Here is a 21,375-nt window from a genome sequence, read left to right as displayed (position 1 = left end):
CAACCGATGGCGTGCATTCATATACCTGCCTAACACTGTTGCCTTTTACCGCTGCCCCCCCCCCCCGCCCCCCCCCCCACAGGAGAAGCGCGCACACAACAATAGGGAGCATGTGAGGACTGGAGGAGGGCCCGCTGATGAGAGGCCACTGACCGAACACCAGGAAAGGGCCCTGGAACTGGCTGGCGGACCTGAGGACCGGGAGGTTGCTGATGCAGAGGTCAGGGGCGTACTAGCAAGTGAGCCACCGACAGCCCGTCCCCATATCCCCCCTCCCCCGTATCACCTGATCACTGCCTGATGTCTAACCATGCATGCTTCATTGTGTATCGCAGGACCAAACGTCCAGGCACCCATCCCCGCAGATGCAGACCGCCCACAGGATGCACCTCGGAGACCACAGGACACGGAGAGACCCGCACCCTCCAGCATGCGATGCCCGCAGGATGCCCCTCGGAGACCACAGGAGACGGAGAGACCCGGACCCTCCAGCATGCGACGCCCGCAGGATGCCCCTCGGAGACCACAGGACACGGAGAGACCCGCACCCTCCAGCATGCGATGCCCGCAGGATGCCCCTCGGAGACCACAGGAGACGGAGAGACCCGGACCCTCCAGCATGCGACGCCCGCAGGATGCCCCTCGGAGACCACGGGAGACGGAGAGACCCGCACCCTCCAGCATGCGACGCCCGCAGGATGCCCCTCGCACACCACGGGAGACGGAGAGACCTGGAGCAACAGGGAGACGACACCCCCGTCACGTGCGGGAGCGACCACCCAGCGACGAGGGGGGCAGCCACAGGCCCCCGTCACATCCGAGCCAGGACACCACTACCCAGGACACCACTACCCAGGACACCACTACCCAGGACACCACTACCCAGGACACCCCTACCCGGGACAGCACTACCCAGGAAGACAAAATACCGGACAGTGACTCAGAGTGGATGGGTGGAGACGAACCCCCACCCCAAAGTGCCATGGACTCAGAGTGGGACGAAGAGCACGACACAACGCCACTGCTGTCACCAACACCCTCCACCATCGCAGAAACACTCACCACGGTTGGGCACTTTAGTGATGAGGCGTCTGGTACACTCACTGGTGCGCACAATACAGCCGTCCCGGTACAGCAGGTGGAGGTAGGAGCAGCAGAGGGACAGGGCGGTCGGAGGGCAGCCCAGCCCAAGCGAACATCTGCCGCCCAGATGGATCCCGGGTTCCTGGAGTTACCACACCCACACATAGATCCGATGCAACCACCGACCCGGAGACGAGCGAAGAGGGTGACGGGTGGCTTGCGGCGGCTGCGGTCGCAGGTGGAGGAGTCCACCCGCGTCCAGGAGCTGGGAGTGGTGCCGGTCATGCGTGCCACCCAGGCTGACACCGCACGGGTGGCGTCCGCGGTGGAGGCAATGGGTGCGACGGTGTCAGACATGGGGAACGGTTTGCGAGGCCTGGGGCCTTCCGTGCAGGCGGCGTCTGTGGCCCAGGAAATGGCTGCCCTCTCACAGGAGGCCATGAGCCAGTGCCAGCGCCAGATGGCAGAGGCGCTCAACGCCATAGCCCAGTCTCAGCAGGCCATGGCCCAGTCTCTGCAGGCCATGGCCCAGTCTCTGCAGGCCATCGCTGAGGGCATCGGCGCCAGTGGCCATGTGCGAGCCGGCGTCGCACTGTCACAGACAGGGTTTGCCAACCCCCTGGGCTCCATGGCTGCAAACCTGCAGATCCCTGTCGATACCAGCACGGGCCTCCAGGACTGGCAGCGCCAGATGTCGGGGGGGCATCGGATGGCCAGTCCGTTCGCATCCCCCACCCATGTAGAGGCCTGGGGGCCATCGGGTACCCCAAGGGAGGAGGAGGTGGTGTGGTCCGTCCCGGCTCCCTCTGTAGGGGAGGTCCCGGTACACCGCGACACCTCGGACTCCCCCCCTTCCGTCCCAGGTGCATCGGGTGGGCAACGGGCAGGACAGGCTGGCAGCTCGCCATCCCAGTCGCCCGGGCCGCAGCCTGGCCCATCTAGGCCAGGACGCCCCAGGAAACGGCCGCCAAAGGGATCCAGTGTCAGAGGGCAGGAATCACAGGAGTCCACTTCCAGTTCTGCTGTACCGTCTGAGGAACCACGTAGACGTAGTCAAAGGGCCCGTAAGGCCAAACAATTAGACACTGAGTAAGTTGGCACGGGTGCAGGGCACAGATGAGTTTTAGGGGCTAGGGCACGTGCATGAACTCCTTTGGTTATTAAAGTCAATGTTACACCTACCGAAGCTGCCTTTGTGCTCTGTCCAAAGTGTGCGGGGGTGTCATGTACGTTGAGCGCAAGTGTGTGTGTGAGGGGTGGTCTTACCTCAGCCCCAGGTGAGTCTGCCCCCTTCCCCCTGGGCCGCCATCAACATCCCCCGGGCAGAGGACGGGACCGTGCGCTGCAGTGTCACAGCCGCATGCAGGGATGGTCCGGGTGGATGGTGGTACTGTGGCCATGGGTCAGACATAGTCCAACGATGTAGAGCCAGGAGCTCACCACAGGGCGGGTTGTCATCATCCTCCATGGCCTGCGATAGACACGCGTCCACCCGCAACTGTGTGAGCCCGGTCCGTTGTGCCGCAGGTGGATCGGCAATGGGGCGGGGGGGGGGGGGGGGGGGTGGTGGTGTGCATGCGGGGTGGGGTGGGTGGGGGGTGAGGGTGCTGGGTGGGTGGGTGGCATGGACCGCATGGGTCCAACTGTTGGAGGCTGGCACCTGGCCAGGTGGACCAACTCACTTGCCCTCCCATCCCCCTCCTCGGCACAGACCCCCCCCCCAACCTCCACCCCGGCACGGACCCCCCCTCCCCAACCTCCACCCCGGCACGGACCCCCCCCCAACCTCCACCGCGGCACGGAACCCCCCCCCCCCCCAACCTCTACCCCGGCACGGACCCCCCTCCAACCTCCACCCCGGCACGGACCCCCCCCCCAACCTCCACCCCGGCACGGACACCACCCCCAACCTCCACACCGGCACGGACCCACCCCCCCAACCTCCACCCGGCACGGACCCCCCCCCCCCAACCTCCACCCCGGCACGGACCCCCCCCCCAACCTCCACCCTGGCACGGACCCCCCCCCCCAACCTCCACCCCGGCACGGACCCCCCCCAACCTCCACCCCGGCACGGACCCCCCCCCTCAACCTCCACCCCGGCACGGACCCCCCCCCTCAACCTCCACCCTGGCACGGACCCCCCCCAACCTCCACCCCGGCACGGACCCCCCACCAACCTCCACCCCGGCACGGACCCCACCCCCCAACCTCCACCCCGGCACGGCCCCCCCCCAACCTCCACCCCGGCACGGACCCCCCCCCCCCAACGTCCACCACGGCACGGATCCCCCCCCCAACCTCCACCCTGGCACGGACACCCCCCAACGTCCACCCCGGCACGGACCCCCCCCCCAACCTCCACCCCGGCATGGACCCCCCCCCCCCCCAACCTCCACCCCGGCATGGACCCCCCCCCAACCTCCACCCCGGCACGGACCCCCCCCAAACCTCCACCCCGGCACGGACCCCCCCCCAACCTCCACCCCGGCACGGACACCCCCCCCCCAACCTCCACCCCGGCACGGACCCCCCCCCCAACCTCCACCCCAGCACGGACCCCCCCCAACCTCCACCCCGGCACGGACCTCCCCCCCCCCAACCTCCACCCCGGCACGGACCACCCCCCCAACCTCCACCCCGGCACGGACCCCCCATCCACCTCCCCGGCACGGACCCCCTCCCAGCACTCCCCCGGAGCCCACCCTACTCTAACCACCACCCCCCCCCCCCCGCCCCCCCGCCGCACACACACACACGCACAACCTGAGACACACCTCTCCTCACGCATTCAGACTGTGGCCACGCCATTGCCTGCCCAGAGCCAACCCCCCAGGCCGTCACTCACCTCCACGCTGGTCGGCGTGAGCCTGGAGCACCGGGTCACGCCGATGAAAAGGAGGTTTAATTTACGTCGGCGTGAACGGTCATCACGTCGACGGGACTTCGGCCCATCCGGAAGGGAGAATATCGGCAGGCCGAAAATCGGCTGCCTTGCGCAGACCCGTGACATTCTCCGCGGCAGCGGCGACATTAACGCCCCGCCGACTTTCTCCCTTCGGAGACTTCGGCAACCGGCAGGGCGGGATTCACGGCGGCCAACGGCCATTCTCCGACCCGGCGGGGGGTCGGAGAATGACGCCCCAGATGTCTCTTCATCGACAAGTAGCGGAACATGAAAGAATCACTTGGAAATATAGAAACTAAAGACGATCAGTTATTTGGTAAGTGCGTTTGATTGAGTTCATTGGTTGCCGTTCTTGCTGACAGTATCCCAAACATAGATATACACCCTTACCAGGGTCCATAGCCACGGCCTGGTGTGTGGGACAAAACTCTCTCCTTCTGCAGAACCTCTGAAGCATTGACAGAGGAACATTTTTTATTTTACAAGTTCTCAGGAATGTAGATGAATGTTTTCCTAGAGGCCAGGCACATTTTTCTTGCTTGGGTGTTGCGGAAGGTTCCCTGAGGTCATCGTCATGGCACCAAGACTAAATTGGGGTCATTGCCATGGCACTGAGGTTATGTTGGGGTCGATATCATGGTACTGAAAGTATGCTGGGGTCACTGTCACAACACTGAGAATACAATTGGGTCAATGTCATGGGGCAAGGGCATACTGTTCTTAGCAGTTGGAATAATTTGCTTGATTTAGACCTCTGGGGTTATCTGGTTTGACTCGCATTGCTTTGATCGGTTGTTGCTGTTGGGTTATTTCTTCCTCTGGCTGGTACAAGTGTGTTGATTTTACCTGGGAGTCCACGCTGGACGTTAGGAGTGGACTTGTACTGAGGAAATCTCCAGGAATGAGCTAGATTGTCTATGACCTCTCCCGTTCCATGCAGAGATCAAATGTCATTCCCTTGGAATTATGATAAGCGCATGGATGTTTATTGCAAGGAGAGAGCGCATTTCCTGTAGAATGGTGGAGGCATCTGATTGTAGCTACAGAGAGAACTGATCGGGTTTATGTGCAATTCGAGGGAGGGGAATGCTGAAGCACGAGAGGCAGGGGCCCAAAGGGAGTCTCAGACAAGCCATAATCAAACCATTATCCAAAATGGTTGGATGTGGAGCCATGATCAGGTCACGTAAAAGGGTGGGCCTTCAGCTATTAGGACCCCCCCCCCCCCCAATTGTTGAAAGAACTAAGGAAAGCAAGATTTGCATTTATACAGCACCTTTTTCAAACTCAAAGCACATTAGAACCAACAAGATCCTTTTTGAAGCATAGTCATTCTTGTCATATAGGGAATATAACAGCTGTACTATGCACAGCAAGCTCCCACAAACAGCACTGTGATAATGACCAAATAATTTGTGGCGATAGTACTGTGGGATCAAGTATTGGCTAGGATACCAGAAAACTTCTTCTTTCTCAAAATAGAGCAATTGGACCTTTTATTTCCACTGGCATAAAATTTGTGTGGCTTGTGCGTTATGTGAGAATTGGAACAAACATCTTCAGTTCGCCTTCATGTGTTTTGTTTGTCCATGGCAGTTTTGAGAGGACAAGTTTGGTTTAATTGACTTATACTCCCAGTGGAGTCAAATACTCATAGGAAGTTTGGACTGGAAGTAAGGGAGCTCTGGTACACACTCGAGAGAGCTATATGGCAGCCCTGATCCTATGACCTATTGAGATACATAGAACCATAGATTCACTACAGTGCAGAATGAGGCCACTCGGCCCATCGAGGCTGCACCGACACTTTGAAAGAGCACCTGACCTACCCCAATAACCCCACCTAACCTTTGGATTGTGGGAGGAAACTGGAGCACCTGGAGGGAACCATGCAGACAAGGGGAGAAAGTGCAAACTCCACACAGACTGTCACCAAGGCTGGAATTGAACCTAGGTCCCTGGTACTGTTAGGCAGCAGTGCTAACCACTGTGCCACCCTCAACATCTTGAAATTAGAACTCAGGACGTAAGAGAAGAGACACATTGCAAAAAGGAGATGCAATCAGACCTCACGCAAACAGTTCTCGAAAATAACTGAAGTTGCTGGTCTGAGATAATTAGAGGCGCCATCTCAACTTGACAGTAATCATTTCTAACAGCCCCTTGGAAATGAGTGCCTTGCTCTTAGATAGCATTAAAATTAATGTAAAACACCTCGAACCTTCTGTGTCACCCTCATCTAATTGCAACAACTTTGCAGTCTACCTAATCATTTTGGTGTAGATCTTGCCATTTGACTGTGCCAGAACTCAGCCTCATATGCCAAAATCCACATCCGAATCAGGTGCAGTGGGCCCCCACCGGCCTTTTCATCCAGTCATCATGAAAGGTGTGAAATCTTAATAGCTGGGCAGTTCTCCAAACGCCAAATGTCCAAAGAGGACTTTGGTCTCTGAGATGGCAGAGTCCGGCAGGGGCAACTCTCTTTTAGTGCCACGAGCACCACGTGGTTAAATCAATCCTTTATATTCAAACGCATGGCACCGTACAAACTTCAATCATGGAAGGCTGATTCCAAAATTAAACGTGTACACTTTCAGTCGCAGGTTTACCACTTTGACACCTTTGGTCATAGATGTACAAGTTTCAAACGTTAATAGTCACTGATTGCATAAACCTTTGCGAAAAATCACCAGCTCTGCTGGAGTTATTTGCCGCTTTTGAAATTTCTGACATTTCTTTCACTCCTGCAGCCTTGGGTGTATGAAGCGCTTTGAGATGCTTTCAGAGGCACGATAAGGCACTCTATAAATTCTCACCCCTCATTCTTTCTGCAAAGCCACATTACAAGTCTTAATTATTAGTGCTAATGAGGCATGAATCCCTTTTTTCAAAATACAAGATGACGTAGGATCATTTGATTACTCGAATTGAGCACTTCAAGGTCGACAGCACTTCTGGCCCTATCTGTTACACAAGATATTTTCAATTGAAAAGCATTTCAGCATTCAGAGGGGTTTTTAAATTAGCTGATAGAGTCCTATTATTCTGCAAATTGAAAAAATTGAATTAAGACCATTGCCAAAATTAAACTTTGCAACTGAGCTACTTATAGTGCTCTAAAAAAAATGCAAGAGTCTTCATTTCAGAACTGACAGTGGATTTACATTTGAAGATATCCAACTTTGCACAAAAATCCATTATATCTTTGCGCTGAGCTCCATTACTCTGAAACTGCTCATATACGTGCTGAATCTGCTGCACCCGATATTATCTGTAGTGCAGTGGATTTGCTTCAAATCTGTCTTTCGATATTCAACAATCGGAGATGGACACACTGATCTGATTAACACCAAATCACTGGACATGCTGCTGTCTGACACCTCTACACTGAGGAGAACAACGCAGATTAGGTGATTGCTTTGTGTACACCATCATTCAGTCTGTAAGCATGACTCTGAACTTCCAGTCGCTGGCCATTTTAATTCTCCACTCTCCCTTTGACCTTCCTGCCCTCGGCCACCCATAGTGAAGCCCAACACAAGTTCCAAGAATATCTTTCAATGAGGTACTTTTCATCCACCCGGACTCAACATTGACTCAAAAACTTCAGATCATAACCACTGCACCGATTTCGTACTTGTGCAGCAGAGATTGATAATGATTCTGCTATTGCATCTCCATGTTTGCCTTACACTTTCACCCCGTTTGATCATTTCATCGTTCCTGCACTCCACCCTGTTTATAGCCCTTTCCTTTGGATCTTCCCTCCCATTGCCATTTTCCCTGCCTCCATAAAACCTATTGTATATCTAAACGTGGAACAGACTGAAATTGTGATTATTTGGTTAGGAGGTGCAAGCTTGTAATCTGTATCTCTGTAAATAAACACTTATAAGTTTTGCTCCAATACTGTCCTTCACCACCTCCTTTTCTGGATTAAAACACTGCTGAATGTTTCTCATATTTTCTGCTTCATGTTCTCAGGTTTCTGACATTCACAGTATTTTGATTTGGTAACAAATTAGGTGAAATTGTGTAAGATGATGATTTTTATGATTATGGTGATTTTTCTCCCTATTCTCGCTCCATATATTCCTGGGATAAAGATTCATTATTACATACATTACTTCACTCAAGTGGTCACTCTGTGTGTGTCAGTCAAAACAGTCAAGGGTAGATTTTGACCACCCTACAGTGTCAATGGCCAGGGCGTATTCTCAAATATCATGGTAGATCCAGAGGGCGAGGCTGCTATGTGAAAGGAAAGGCTATGTGGAAACTCAGTGCAGCAACAATCCACATTATGTTTGGCTCAGAGCAGTCCTCATAATCCTCCTGGCCCCACCGTTACCGTTTTGGCTCCCATCGGCTGCAAGTGTAGCAGTTGTGCTGCAAAATCTCAATGGGGCCCGACATATATCACGAGACCCCAAACAAGCACAGTGAATGAATCTACCGATGGAACTGATGGTTGCTCAGGTCACTGTACAGTAGGCCCATCCAAACATGGCATGGCAATGGGAACTAGACTGAGTTTTTCACCACCATTTGTGGCAGTGAACATTTTCCCAATAAGCAATGTTACCAGTTGGCAAGATTGGAATGGTTAATGCAATGGTCTCTCCCATTTACAGCGCATGTTACCAGGAGCACACCTCAGTTCCACATGGCAAAGTTTGTGACAAGATCCTGGCACAGATAGGCCATGATCGAACTGAATGACAGTGGAACCAGGCTTGAATGATTGAATGACCTCCTCCTGTTCCTATGCTGAATACCAAATGCCACAATGACCCATTCTGTTGCAAAGACAAAACAAAACCACTTCACGTCCCAAATAACTGACATTGTCACAAAATACTGCAGATGCTGGAAATCTGAAATTAAAACAGAAAATGCTGGAAATACTCAGCAGGTCAGGCGGCTCCAGTGGAGAGAGAAACTGAGTGAATGTTTCAGGTGCATGGCCTTTCTTCAGAAATAACGGGCGGGATTTTCTGCACAATCCACCGTGCATTTCGTAGTGGAGGAAGCAGCCCATCATTGATCGGCGGTGGGATCCTTTGGTCCCATCATGGTTCACAGGGTTTCCCGTTGAACGCACCCTTTGTCGCCGGGAAATCTGCGGCGGGGGTCCGCTGTCGATGGGATCGAAAGATCCCGCAAGGATGAAGGACCAGGAAATTCCGACCAACGTGGTGACTGACAAATTACTTGAGGAAAACATGGCATTTGATTTAACGAGAAACAGTTATTATTTTAAGGCAGAGAACAGGATGGAAAAGTCCTTCATGTCTGTGTGGAACTTGCATGTTCCCCCCATGTCTGCATGGGTTGCTCCGGTTTCCTCTCATTGTCCAAAAATGCGCAGGTTAGGTGGATTAGCCATGCTAAATTGCCCCTTAGTCTCCAAAACAAAATGCGCAGGTTAGGTGGATTAGCTATGCTAAATTGCCCCTTAGTCTCCAAAACAAAATGTGCAGGTTAGGTGGAGTGACAAGGATAGGGCAGGGGAGTGGGCCTAGGTTGAGTGCTCTTTCAGAGGGTCGGTGCAGACTACGTGGGCCGAATGGCCTTCCTCTGCATACAAATTCTATGGTTTACAAGAAACATCATGGAGCATTCAAGAAGGGCTTGATCATGATTTGGAAACACAGGTGCACTGCTTTCATGTTCCTGGTGTCACAGTTATTAATGAGATTTGACACGCAGTAAACATTCCATGTACCTTTCTCTGAAAGACAAATTAAATTGTGCGGTGCTGCGCCATTACTTCTTAGTTGCCTGTGAATGATGCAGAGCAAGCAGTATTTTTCACTTGGTAAGGTCCAAAATCATAGAAGTTGCAATAGCTCTGCATTATATTAAGGTGGGACCTTGTGTATTATTCAACTGAGAGCTGACTTTATAGTTTGCGTCTCACTAATTACACACAGGATTTGAAATGTAGCACGTACAGCCTGACAGAAATCAAACACCACCCCTGAAAACCATTCACGCCTAGTTGAGTGGAAATGACTCCAGCTCCTGTGAACTGTGAGCAGGGATTCTCGTGCAGGAGCAGCAATGTCGAGGTTGCAAAGTGAGCAGCCAAAGGGGTGAGTTAGAGGCAACGTTATGTAGGACGAAGTAGGGTTTAAAGGTCAAAAGAAATGACAAGATTGCAAAGAGTCCACCCATTTGAAGGCAACGAAATCGAGTTTCTGGCACGGGCAGGAAATTATGGTTTAATTCTTCCCAATAGGTCACAGCCTGCTATAACCAGAAACGTTACACAGCCAACCTATTCAGCGGCTGAATCCCTTTGTATCCAGCAGACTTCCTTTCATGTTTGCTTGTACTGTCCATTAAAGAAGCATTTTATTGAGAGCAATTGGTTCGCTGCAATACTTCAGTTTGATAAAGACCACCCATCAGAAAGAGTTGCCATTGTAGAGCGTTTTGGAAATATTAGCGATTGCCACAAATGTGCATCCTTCACCAATGCTCTGAGTGCAGGCTGCTCCTCTATCTAAATGACATGCTTTACATTAGCTGCTGTCACCGATGACCCCTAATTCTGCCGCCGGCCCCTCTTTTATCTACTTCACACAGGCAGGCTGTGTCAGGTGAACTGATGGGTAGGCCCATCACAAAACCAGCGATCAGTGAAACGTAAAATAGAATCACTGCAAAATAAAATAGGGTTTGGAGTAGTGCCTTGCTCTGATAATGAAGCGTTAGGTAACAAGGTCAAATGATCAATTGAGTTGGCCTCAGGATTGTGAAGGAAATGACACCAGAGTGATATGTACTCGTTGGCATTTAAAGCAACTTCAGCAAAAAAAAACGGAGCCTTGTGCATTTCTTGAAATTATAAATGCAATGTTAAATCACCAGCATGAGAGCGTCTCTCAGGGAATTATTAGGCCTGCGAGGGAAAAGTACTAGAGGCAGTGACCATGGCCGATTGGCAGTAAATTCAACACATATAATGAGGTGTGGCAGTGATGGATAACTGATAACAGTGGAAGTCTTCAAATAAGATGCAGATCCATTAACTTTTGAAAGTGTAGAAATCTGAATGGCAATCTGGTGATTGTGATTCATTGGCTGAAGAGTGTTTCATTTTGTCATCTTAGCATTTTCTCAGAAGGCCAAAGTTCCAAAAGGAACAAACAGGAGGAATACCTTTAAAAACCTATAACCTTCAAGCTCCCTCACCTCAGATTTCTTCAGTATGCTAATGTCACTAAATCATTAGACTGTTCTTTTTAAATGTCTCTATGATTTCTGTCCCATGCTTTGGGGGACACCAGTTCCAACAAGAAGGGAGAGGCTGAAGAATAGCCACCCAACTCTTTTGCCAATAATAGGGGATGTGAATATCAATGTGAATGGTAACATTTGAAATGGAACAGAGAAGCAGAGAGGCCTTGGTTTGCATGGGCATAATTTTACCGCCCCATCGCAATAGGGGCACGGCCAGAATATGGGGGCGTGCCGTTCAAAAGCCCATTGACTTTGGCAGGGAGGGAAAATCCCGCCAGGGATAGAAGCTGTAAAATTCTTCCCTGTGTGTTTCGGGATGGACCGACCATTGAAAGAGGTAGTGCCTGTAGATTAAGCCAAAAAAATTCAATGGTTAATGGAATCCTTGCTTTGGTATCTAGAGCCAAAAACTTCAGATGTTAGGAGAGAAGGGTGAATTTACACAACACACAACTTTAAATTTTGCACCCCCATTTTCAAATCCTTCCATGGCCTCACCCTTATCCCTGAAGTCTCCTCCAGTGTCTTTGAGAACTCTGCATTTCTTTGAGAACTCTGCATTTCTCCAACTCTGGCCATTTGTGTATCACCTCACTTCCTTTTGCCTCCCCAATGTAACTCCATCACGAAACCTCTCCACCTCGCTACCTCCCTTTTCTCAGTTAAGCATCGCCTGCAAACCTAATCTCTCCTTCCATGGTTTGGGGTCATTTTCTATCTGATTACACTCCTGTTGAAGTGCCTTGGGACATTTTCCTATGCTAAAGGCGCTATATAAATACAGGTTGTTGTTGTTGCTCAACATTTTAGTTGACGTTCTGATGAAAAGTCATCAACCTGCTCACGTCAACTCTGCTTCTCTCTCCCCAGGGCTGCCTGATCAACTGGAGGCTTCCACCATTCCTTGTTTTCATTCCAGATTTCCATAATTTCATTTTCACCTTGGATGAGGTGTTGTAAACAGTTTAGAAGAAAAATATAAGAACAATGAAGAAAGTGCAGTGCAAATTCACCTCGGGTTACCGACGGGGTTACCATTATTGAGAAGTTATGGCTTTTTCCGCAAGAGCTGAAAAGATTACAGTGACTTGACAGATGTCTTTTCGATTTTAATAAGTTACAAATGGCAGCACGGTGGCACAGTGGTTAGTACTGCTGCCTCACAGCGCCAGGGACCCGGGTTTGATTCCGGCCTTGCGTGACTGTCTCCCTGCGTCTGCGTAGGTTTCGTCCGGGTCCTCCAGTTTCCTCCCACAGTCCAAAGATGTGCAGGTTAGGTGGATTGACCATGATAAATTACCCCTTCATGTACAAAGATGTGCAGGTTAGGTTACAGGGTTATGGGGATAGGGTGGGGTGGGCGGGAAGTGGTCCTGGAAAAAATGCCCTTTCGGAGGATCGCTGCAGACTCGATGGGCTGAATGGCACTGATTTTATGAAAAGCATTAACAGTGTTAAATTGGCCGGACCTTTCTGGCCAGTCGGATCTTCCTGTCCCGCCAACGTTGCACCCCTGCAGTGGTCGTGAGGAATGCATTCAACGGAAAACCTCACTGACAATGGGAGGACCAGAATATCCCACTGCCGGCCATTGACATACTGCCTCCACCACCGTGTCTCCACCACCGTGTCTCCACCACCGTGAAGCATGCAGTGGGTGCGTGGAAGATCCTGCCCATTGTTTCCATTGATTGCAACAACAGGACACACACTTAAAATAATCAGTAAAAGAATCAAACAAGATGGAAAAAATCTTGAGACAGGCTGACTAGAATATGAAAATCACAGTAACAAATAATAAGCAGAGTATATGAATAATTTTGAAAGGAAATGAGGTGATGAAAAAACAGAAAAATGCAGCTTATGGGGTGATCAGGAGTGTTGATTTCAACTGGGTGACAACTGTAGAACACTACAGGTGTAGATCTGGTGGTTAGATGGTCTATTTCTGAAGCCAAGACATTCTAGGAATTTATCACTTTATCCTTCGTGTTGGCCCCCCGATTGCAAGTCTCATAGACACAGACGCACTTCTGCAGCTCTGAAGCAATCTGCCCCACCTTTGCTGAACAGTGCACTTCATTGAAGCATTAGACATTCAAATATGGATGCCTCACATTGTAGCCTAAGCAGTATTCGCTTTGCCCTTGACAGTCAGGAGCCATGTTCATGGGCAATGTGGCTAAGAAAATTACCTTAATTTTTGACACACATCACGAATAAAAACACCCAGTGTTGAGCTATAACATGGAAGGCTGGATGCTGTTCCTCATCCCTATATGTTTCCTCTAACTTTTTTAATGTAGACACTTCCAAAGCACATAATTGGCTACAAAGTACTTTTGGATATCCAGAGTTCATGAAAGGTGTCATATAAATAAATGCAAGTCTTTATTACATTCTGAGTTCAATAGGTTATATTCACTTCAAAAAGGCATGACTCAAAACATCTTCCATTTGACCAAAAGCTTTTTGTAAAAGGGAAAAATTAGAATATTGTGTATTGTTGACTATTCGGCATCAGCATACTTCGAAAAGGGAATATATTTCCATTCCATTGTGACAGTTTTCCAATGCAAAGTGTCTTTGTTTCTGTGAAGTGCCATTTGAAAAATGGCTGAAGTGCTTTGTTACAGCTACAGCTTTGAAGCCGAGTTCAGTCCCCCATCTGTTTAAAAACCCCGTTTTCCTTTGGTGAGCGATGAATGTCCTCCCTGTGGATTAAAGATGGTGGTGGGTGGGGAAGGAAGAAGGAGATTGGCTGGGGGTGCAGGGAAAGGGGGAAAACCAGCAGCTACACCATCCAGATTCATGGTATGGAACCATGACAGTGGGATGTCAGGTTTAACAGCCACAAAAGGCCAGTTGCTTTGCATTGCTTTAGATGGAAAGACACAAAAATTATTAAAATTCTTTCAATAGCTTAATCATAAATGGCATGTGCTTCTTGTTTATATGCAAGCACTGGTGTCCTCTTATTTGTCTGCTTCTGTTGCAGTCAACATATTAATAATTAATAATGAAGAATTAGTGTCAAGGCGTTTCTAACAGAGTTAAGCGCTTGTCGTCATATTAACACTGATATACCGTGGGCTAATTGAAAAATAAACTGGTGCACAATGAGCAAAACAAAAAGCATGCTGATTGAAAAAGCAAGTACTAAAAGGCATTCAGTCTCTGAAAATAATGGGGGGCAGATTTTCCTCATCACTGTAATGACTGGTCCCAGTGTTATCAGATGAACATTTAATACGTTTACATGACTTTTGCCCACATAACCACAGTGACTAAACTTCAAACATAATTCATGGATTCCGAACACTTTGGAACATGGTCGGGACATGGGCACTCTTTCTTGATATCCTTTCATCGATTATTTTATTGCAGTTTTTGCAAAGTGGTTAAGATCGCTGATAAATTATTACTTGCCAATATTTAATAGCTGCATATTAACCTGATAAAGATGTGCAAAATTGCCTCCTTCTAGCAAATAGTAAATTCATTCTCAAACTACATCACATATAGTGTGGGAAGTGAGGAAGTGTCCCTGTTAAATTACTAACACACTAGAATGCTGAGGGTGGCACAGCGGTTAGCACCACTGCCTCACAGTGCCAGGTAGCTTGGTTTGACTCGGACCTGGGTGACTGTGCGGAGTTTGCACGTTTTCCGTGTGTCTGCGTGGGTTTCCTCCGGGTGCTCCGGTTTCTTCCCACAGTCCAAAGACGTGAAGGTTAGGTGGATTGGCCATGCTAAATTGCCCCTTAGTGTCCAAGGTGTGCAGGTTAACCGGGGTTAGGGAGATAGGGCGGGGGATGGGCCTTGGTGGGGTGCTCTTTCAGGGGGTCAGTGCAGACTCAATGGCCAAATGGCCTCCTTTTGCACTGTAGGGAGTCCATGGATTCTGTGAAGTCATTCCCCAGTGAGATTCATAAAGGATTTTGTTCAGCTGTTTGCAAGATTGTATCGGGGATGGCTGCTGCTGTTGCATTAAATGTCATTACCTTACGACACTGAAACCAATACTCACTATTTGAACAAGATTTCAGACAAACAACATCTTTGGACAGCAATTTCGAAACAAAATTATTCTGCTGTCAAAAAACAGAATCCAAGCTGACAGCAACACATTTATATTGATCTGTTTTAATTCGATTAAACACTGTAACTAGATTGTTTCACCCAATCCTGATTTTTAATTCCTCCCCCTGCCCCCCCACCCCTCCCCCCGTAAATTATAAGTGTCACTCTGGTCCTGGAGAAGCGGTCAGCAATTCATTTTTAATAAACAAATTTCAGATTCACAGCACGTCAGGGTCCCTTCTGTGTACTCATTAACAGAAAATGCATAAAACATCATGCAACAAACTGTACCACAAGTCAGATTGAATTTTATTCCAAGCATTAAGTGGACAACTTGGGGTACATTTCAGATGAGATATAGTCTGTTCAGACAAACAGCAGCTGCAGTATTTAATATTGCAAGAGAGTAAACACCCTTTATTATTACAAAATCCTTGAGGTGCCCTTCATTTGAGGTACGATACTTGCATCATTCTTTGTTCTTGGTCTTCTTTGGAGCTTCAATTATTGCAGTTCCCCAGTTCTCAGAGCACCAGCTCCTGTTATTATATCTCAGCCAAGTAGGCATTTCTCACATGTGAGGCTCTGCGACATGTTTCATTTGACTATCCAACTGTGAGAAGCATCATCGTGGAGACTGATCCAACCTCTCCAGGTGTGCCATATCACCGGGAGTTGCTGGACAGTTCCCTCTGAAATATCCATTCACCAACCTTGTAGTACCGAGATCATGATGGTGCCCGAACTGACTTGGAGGTCAAATCCAGAACCTTCCGGTCTGTATCGCTCAGTAAACCATCGAGGCAACCATTCCAAGGAAATATTTTCACAAATTTTACTCTCAGTAATGCAATGGAACTTTTTACAATGGAGATAATGCCAATGTGAAAATGCACACAGAATTACCAAGGACGGGATTAAGTGAATACATAGTTGCTTAAGCAGTGAGTATTTTTCCATGTATAGGTTTTGATTTGAAAGCATTTTCTCGCCAGGAATATAGATGAACCCAATATATAACAGCAGTTTATTACCAATGCCTCAATGTTTGGAAGCACTTAAATTGCAAGTATTGGCTTTAAAGGATGAATTACTGGCAATGCTGTGCTATACTTTAGCTGATGTAAACAATGTTCCTCGGTGTTTATAAGGCGGGTTTGTCAGCAATTCAAGGCTGGAGGATGTAGTGTTCAACATTGTAGTGTGATTCATGCAGGGTCTGTTAAGCCCAGCGATGGAAAATTGGCGGATGAAATGGAAGTGGCGTCACACAGTTAAAATTGCCACATGTGAGACTTCGAGTCCATCAAATCCTTTTTTAGATGAGGGCTTAATGTGGTCGCTCTATTGTGCCCTGTATCTGTTAGAGTTCTGTTTCATCCCGTGCCTCTGAAGGAAAAGCTCTTTACTTATCTTATATATACCCAATGGCAGAGTTGATTTTTCAACTCTGATTTTTCAAATGCTCACTTCCGATATGAATGTGCTTTCAGGAAGTACAGATTAAAAAATAAGGAGGGAGATGGGCTGACCATGGTGTCTGCTCCTGATGAGGCCCTATGCAGGCATGTACATTGATCAAATCAGAAAACATAGATTGGGGCAAATCAAAGTGGTCGTGACAAGTGAACCAACTCCATAGTCCATTGTTTCTGGAGGAATGTTTTGCAGAAGAATTTCCAAACTGCAGATTTACTGAAAAGCTTATTATTAACATATTGTTACACAAAGTAAACATGCAACATATCTATGTCCTTTACTATGTTTGTACTTATCTCGGCACTGCAGTTACTGAGGTTCAGTAATACAGAGCCTAACCGTTCCTCCCTGCCCGCTCCCGCCTTTAAGCCAGGTGGTTGCAGGTTCAAACCCCACTTCAGAGACTCAGAGGACAAAATCCAGTACTGAGAGAGTGCTGCACTGTCGTAGGCACTGTCTTTTGAATGAGTAATTAAATCGAAGCTTGTCTGTCATGTCATGAGGCGCAAAGTAAAAATCATGACACATGAGGCGGGATTCTCCGGAATCGGCACGATGGCCCAACGTCGGCATCTAAAACAGTGTGAACCACTCCGGCATCGGGCCGACCGGAAGTAGCGGAATCCTCCGCACTTCCAGGGGCGAGGTGGACGCTGGAGGGATTGCCGCTACGCCAGCTGAAGGGACTGCGCGAGTCCGCGCTTGCACCAAAGGGCCGCCGTGATCCCACACATGCGCGGAATTGCTGGCGTATTCTGGCGCATGCGCAGGGGGGGCTGTCTTCTCCGCGCCGGCCATGGCGGAGCCCTACAGGGGCCGGCGTGGAAGGAGTGCCCCGACGGCACAGGTCCGCCCGCAGATCGGTGGGCCCCGATCGCGGGCCAGGCCACCGTGCCCCCCCCCCGGGGTCAGATCCCCCCGCGTCCCCCGTCCCCCGAGGACCGCCCCAGCCGACTTACCTGCCAGGTCCCACCGTGTGGGACCATGTCTAATCCATGCCGGCGGCCCTGGCCAAAAACCGACGGCCGCTCGGCACATCGGGGCCTGGAGAATTGCCGGGGGGACCACTGCCAATGGCCCGTGACCGGCGTGGCGTGAACCCCACCCCGCCCGAAAACCGGCACCGGAGAATACAGCAGCTGGCGTCAGGGCAGCGGGACGAGATTTGCGCCGCCCCCTGGGGCTTCTCTGATCCGGCGAGGGGTCGGAGAATCCCGCCCATGAGTTCCCGCCAATCACCATTTCCAACAGAGGGGAATGTAACCATCTTCACATAATATTCGATAGCATTACCATTGCTGAATCCCCCACTATCAACATCCTGGAGGTTACCATTGACCATAAACTGAACTAGCCTGGCCATATTATAATCTTTAATAATCTTTATTAGTGTCATAAGTAGGCTTGCATTAACATTGCAATGAAGTTACTGTGAAAATAATACGTGGCTGTAAGAGCAGGTCAGGGGTTAAGAAATCTGTCATTGGTGACTCACTCCCTGACTCCGCAAAGCCTGTCCACCATCCACAAGGCACATGTCAGGAGTGTAATGGAATACTCTCCACTTGCCTGGATGAGTGCAGCTCCAACAACACTCAAGAATCTCGACTCTATCCAAGACAAAGCAGCCCGCTTGAATGGCACTCCATCCATCATTTTCAACATTTGCTCTCTCCACCACTGATACACGGTGGTCGCAGTGTGTACTGTCTACAAGATACACTGCAGCACCTCAGCAAGGAACCTTCAACGGCACCTTCCAAACCCACGACATCGACCAGTTAAATGGCCAAGGGCAGCAGATGCAAAACCACCACCTGGAAATTCCCCTAGGAGACACACGCCATCCCGACTTGGAATGATGGGTGGGATTTTCTGGTTACGCCCACTCCGAGACCAGAAATTCCCACCTGTGGTCAACGGATCAGTTTATTTTCTATAAATTTAGAGTACCCAATTAATTTTTTCCAATTAAGGGGCAATTTAGCGTGACCAATCCACCTACTCTGCACATCTTTGTGATGTAGGGGTGAATCCCACACAAACACAGGGAGAATGTGCAAACTCCACACTGACAGTGACCCAGAGCCGGGATCGAACCTGAGACCTTGGCGTCATGAGGCAGCAATGCTAACCACTGTGCCACCGTGCTGCCCGTCAACGGATCATTAAATGGTCTGTCAAATTGTCCATCCCGCCCAGGACAATTCCCATGGTGGGTGGGATCGGATGACTTACCCTGATATCACTTTTCCTTCACTGTCGCTGGAGAAAAGTCCTGGAACTGCCTTTCTTACAGTACTGTGGATGCAGCCCTGGGCTGCAACGGTTCAAGAAAGCAGCTCACCACCACTTTCTCAAGCGCAATTAGGGATGGGAAACAAATTATGGCCTCGCCAGCGACACCCACATCCTGTGAATGAGCTCAACAGAAGATCCCAGGGCATGATTCAAAAAAGAGCAAATTACTTTTCCCATGCATCCTGGCCTATGTTTGTCCACTAAAATGGCTTAGAGAGTTTCCAGCAGTGAAGTCATGGCCATATTGCTGTTTGTGGGAGTCTGCTTTGCGTACGTTGGCTGTCATCATAACAAAAGGAATTCTATTTCCAAAGTAGTTCATTGGCTGTAAAGTACTTTGGGATGTTCTGAGGTTATGAAAGGTGTGGATACAAGTTCTTACTTTCTACGGGGTTCTTTTTTCCACAAAGATTTTCCACACAGTTATCGCATGTCTCTGCCAACTCTTTCGATTCGTAATTACGGTTAAGGTCTACCCCATGCAAAAACCTCTATCGTTCCCCAGAAAGTCAGACAATTGAGTTCGCGAGGAGATAGAAACCTCCCCGGACAGGTCCCAATACTGCATCCCATCCAGCAAATGCACGCCTATTAACAAATGCCTTGTGACCTAGCCACTCCTGTTGGTTTAAATTGCATGAAATTGGGCACTTCACTTTTAATTTTCCCTTTAATCTTGTAACAGAACGGCATAATTGTTGTGGAGGCAGTAAAACAACCCTGCCCTTTCATGTCTATTTACTGAAACAAGCTGAACGTGAAGCTGAAGTGATGGCACCTTTCCACGCTGTAATCTGATTTCATTAGAGATGCTGCTAGAGAGTGTGCCATGAAAACAATATTTAGACAGCCAGGAGACAGCAACCTGCACACATCAGTGTGTCAGCTCCAATAGCCGACATTGACAAACAGCCCTTCCTCCCGCCGTGTAGACCTGCTGTGCTCTACCATCAAATCCAAATGGCGCACTGCGTGTCTCTTTCATCAATTCCACACAAGTAATGTGGCTCCTTACACCACGCTTTCTTTGGTAATCCCATGTACTTCTGCCCACACTCATTCATCACTGTCAGCCCAATATCACAATATCTAATCTTCTTTAGCAAATACATTATTGTTAAATAAATTAGCTCTCTCCAGTTTGTACAGTTAGGCCAGTACTATATTTTCCTTTTTTTAGGACCAAAAATGCTAGCAGTCATCATACAACTGGTTTTAAGTTGCCATAGTAATGGGAGTTCTCCCAGCGTCCTGATGAATGTTTGTCTGCAGCCAACATCACTAAAAACAGATTACCTGGTCATTATCACAATGGTGCTTGTTTGAAAGTTTACTATGCATAAATTGACTGTTGTATTTTTCCACATCACATCAGCAAGGGCACTTCAAAAGTAATTGGCTATGTAGTGCTTCAGGATATCCTGAAGTCATCAAAGGCATTTTTGAAATGGGAGTCCTTTTTTACTCAAATATTTGACAAGTCCCAGATTGACGTTCGTCTTCAGCACAAAACTCAAGGTTGATACTTCAGTGCAGGACAGAGGGGCTGCTGCACAGTCAGAGATGCCATCTTTCGATTGAGACATTAAACCCCGAGGCCCTGTCTGCTCTCTCAGGTGAACATCAAGGATGCCAGTATGCGAACTGAAGAAGAGCAATGGAATTATCCCCTGTGTTCTAGCCAATGTTTACCCTCAACCAATACCTCTACAACAGTTGATCTAGTCACTGTCGCATTGCGGCGTGTGAAAATTGGCTGCTGTGCTTCCTGCATTGTGACAGTGATTACACTTCATTGGCTGTAAAGCACTGCGTAAGGTGCGCAAGTTCCTTCTCTTTTGACCTATGGGAAACCCATCGGCTAATAATAAAGAAGCCAACTACCCAACCAGAGGCTGGTAAATGGATACATATCCACCTGGAATTTGATCATTACCTGTGAAAATACAACACATAGAAATCCCATCCGGTCCATTCAAATTCCATGATTAATTCCTTGCATGGTGCCAGCTCACAGATTAATGTTAATCACTCAGCCCATATAGTCCAGGGAATCTATTCAGTAGTGACACAGTATGGCCTTATAAATGGTCAGGCACCGCTGGACACACAGAACATACAGAAGATAGGAAAACCATTCAAATATGCCATTCTCACATGCAATGGGGTTCCTCACCTCTTTTCCCACCCACCCTAAAGCACACAGACCATGTCAAATATAAAATATGATTCAGAATCTGTTGGATATGAAGAAACTCTATTAATGG

General features: G+C 49.0%; 1 protein-coding gene and 1 long non-coding RNA gene across 5 annotated transcripts in view; one reads left to right on the top strand and one right to left on the bottom strand.

The window, feature by feature from the left end:
* Positions 1–21,375, bottom strand: part of LOC140395504 (receptor tyrosine-protein kinase erbB-4-like) — a 1,530,197-nt gene that overhangs the window by 1,220,105 nt on the left and 288,717 nt on the right. The window lies entirely within an intron of this gene.
* LOC140395509 (uncharacterized) overlaps positions 9,991–21,375 on the top strand; it is a 94,690-nt gene continuing 83,305 nt past the window's right edge. The window contains exon 1 of the long non-coding RNA XR_011936224.1: positions 9,991–10,092. This is a non-coding gene — a long non-coding RNA (uncharacterized lncRNA). The remainder of the gene's footprint in view (positions 10,093–21,375) is intronic.

The sequence above is a fragment of the Scyliorhinus torazame genome, chromosome 2 (assembly GCF_047496885.1).
Source record: "Scyliorhinus torazame isolate Kashiwa2021f chromosome 2, sScyTor2.1, whole genome shotgun sequence".
NCBI classification, from domain to species: Eukaryota; Metazoa; Chordata; class Chondrichthyes; order Carcharhiniformes; family Scyliorhinidae; genus Scyliorhinus; species Scyliorhinus torazame.
This window is presented reverse-complemented; position numbering and strand designations above follow the sequence as displayed.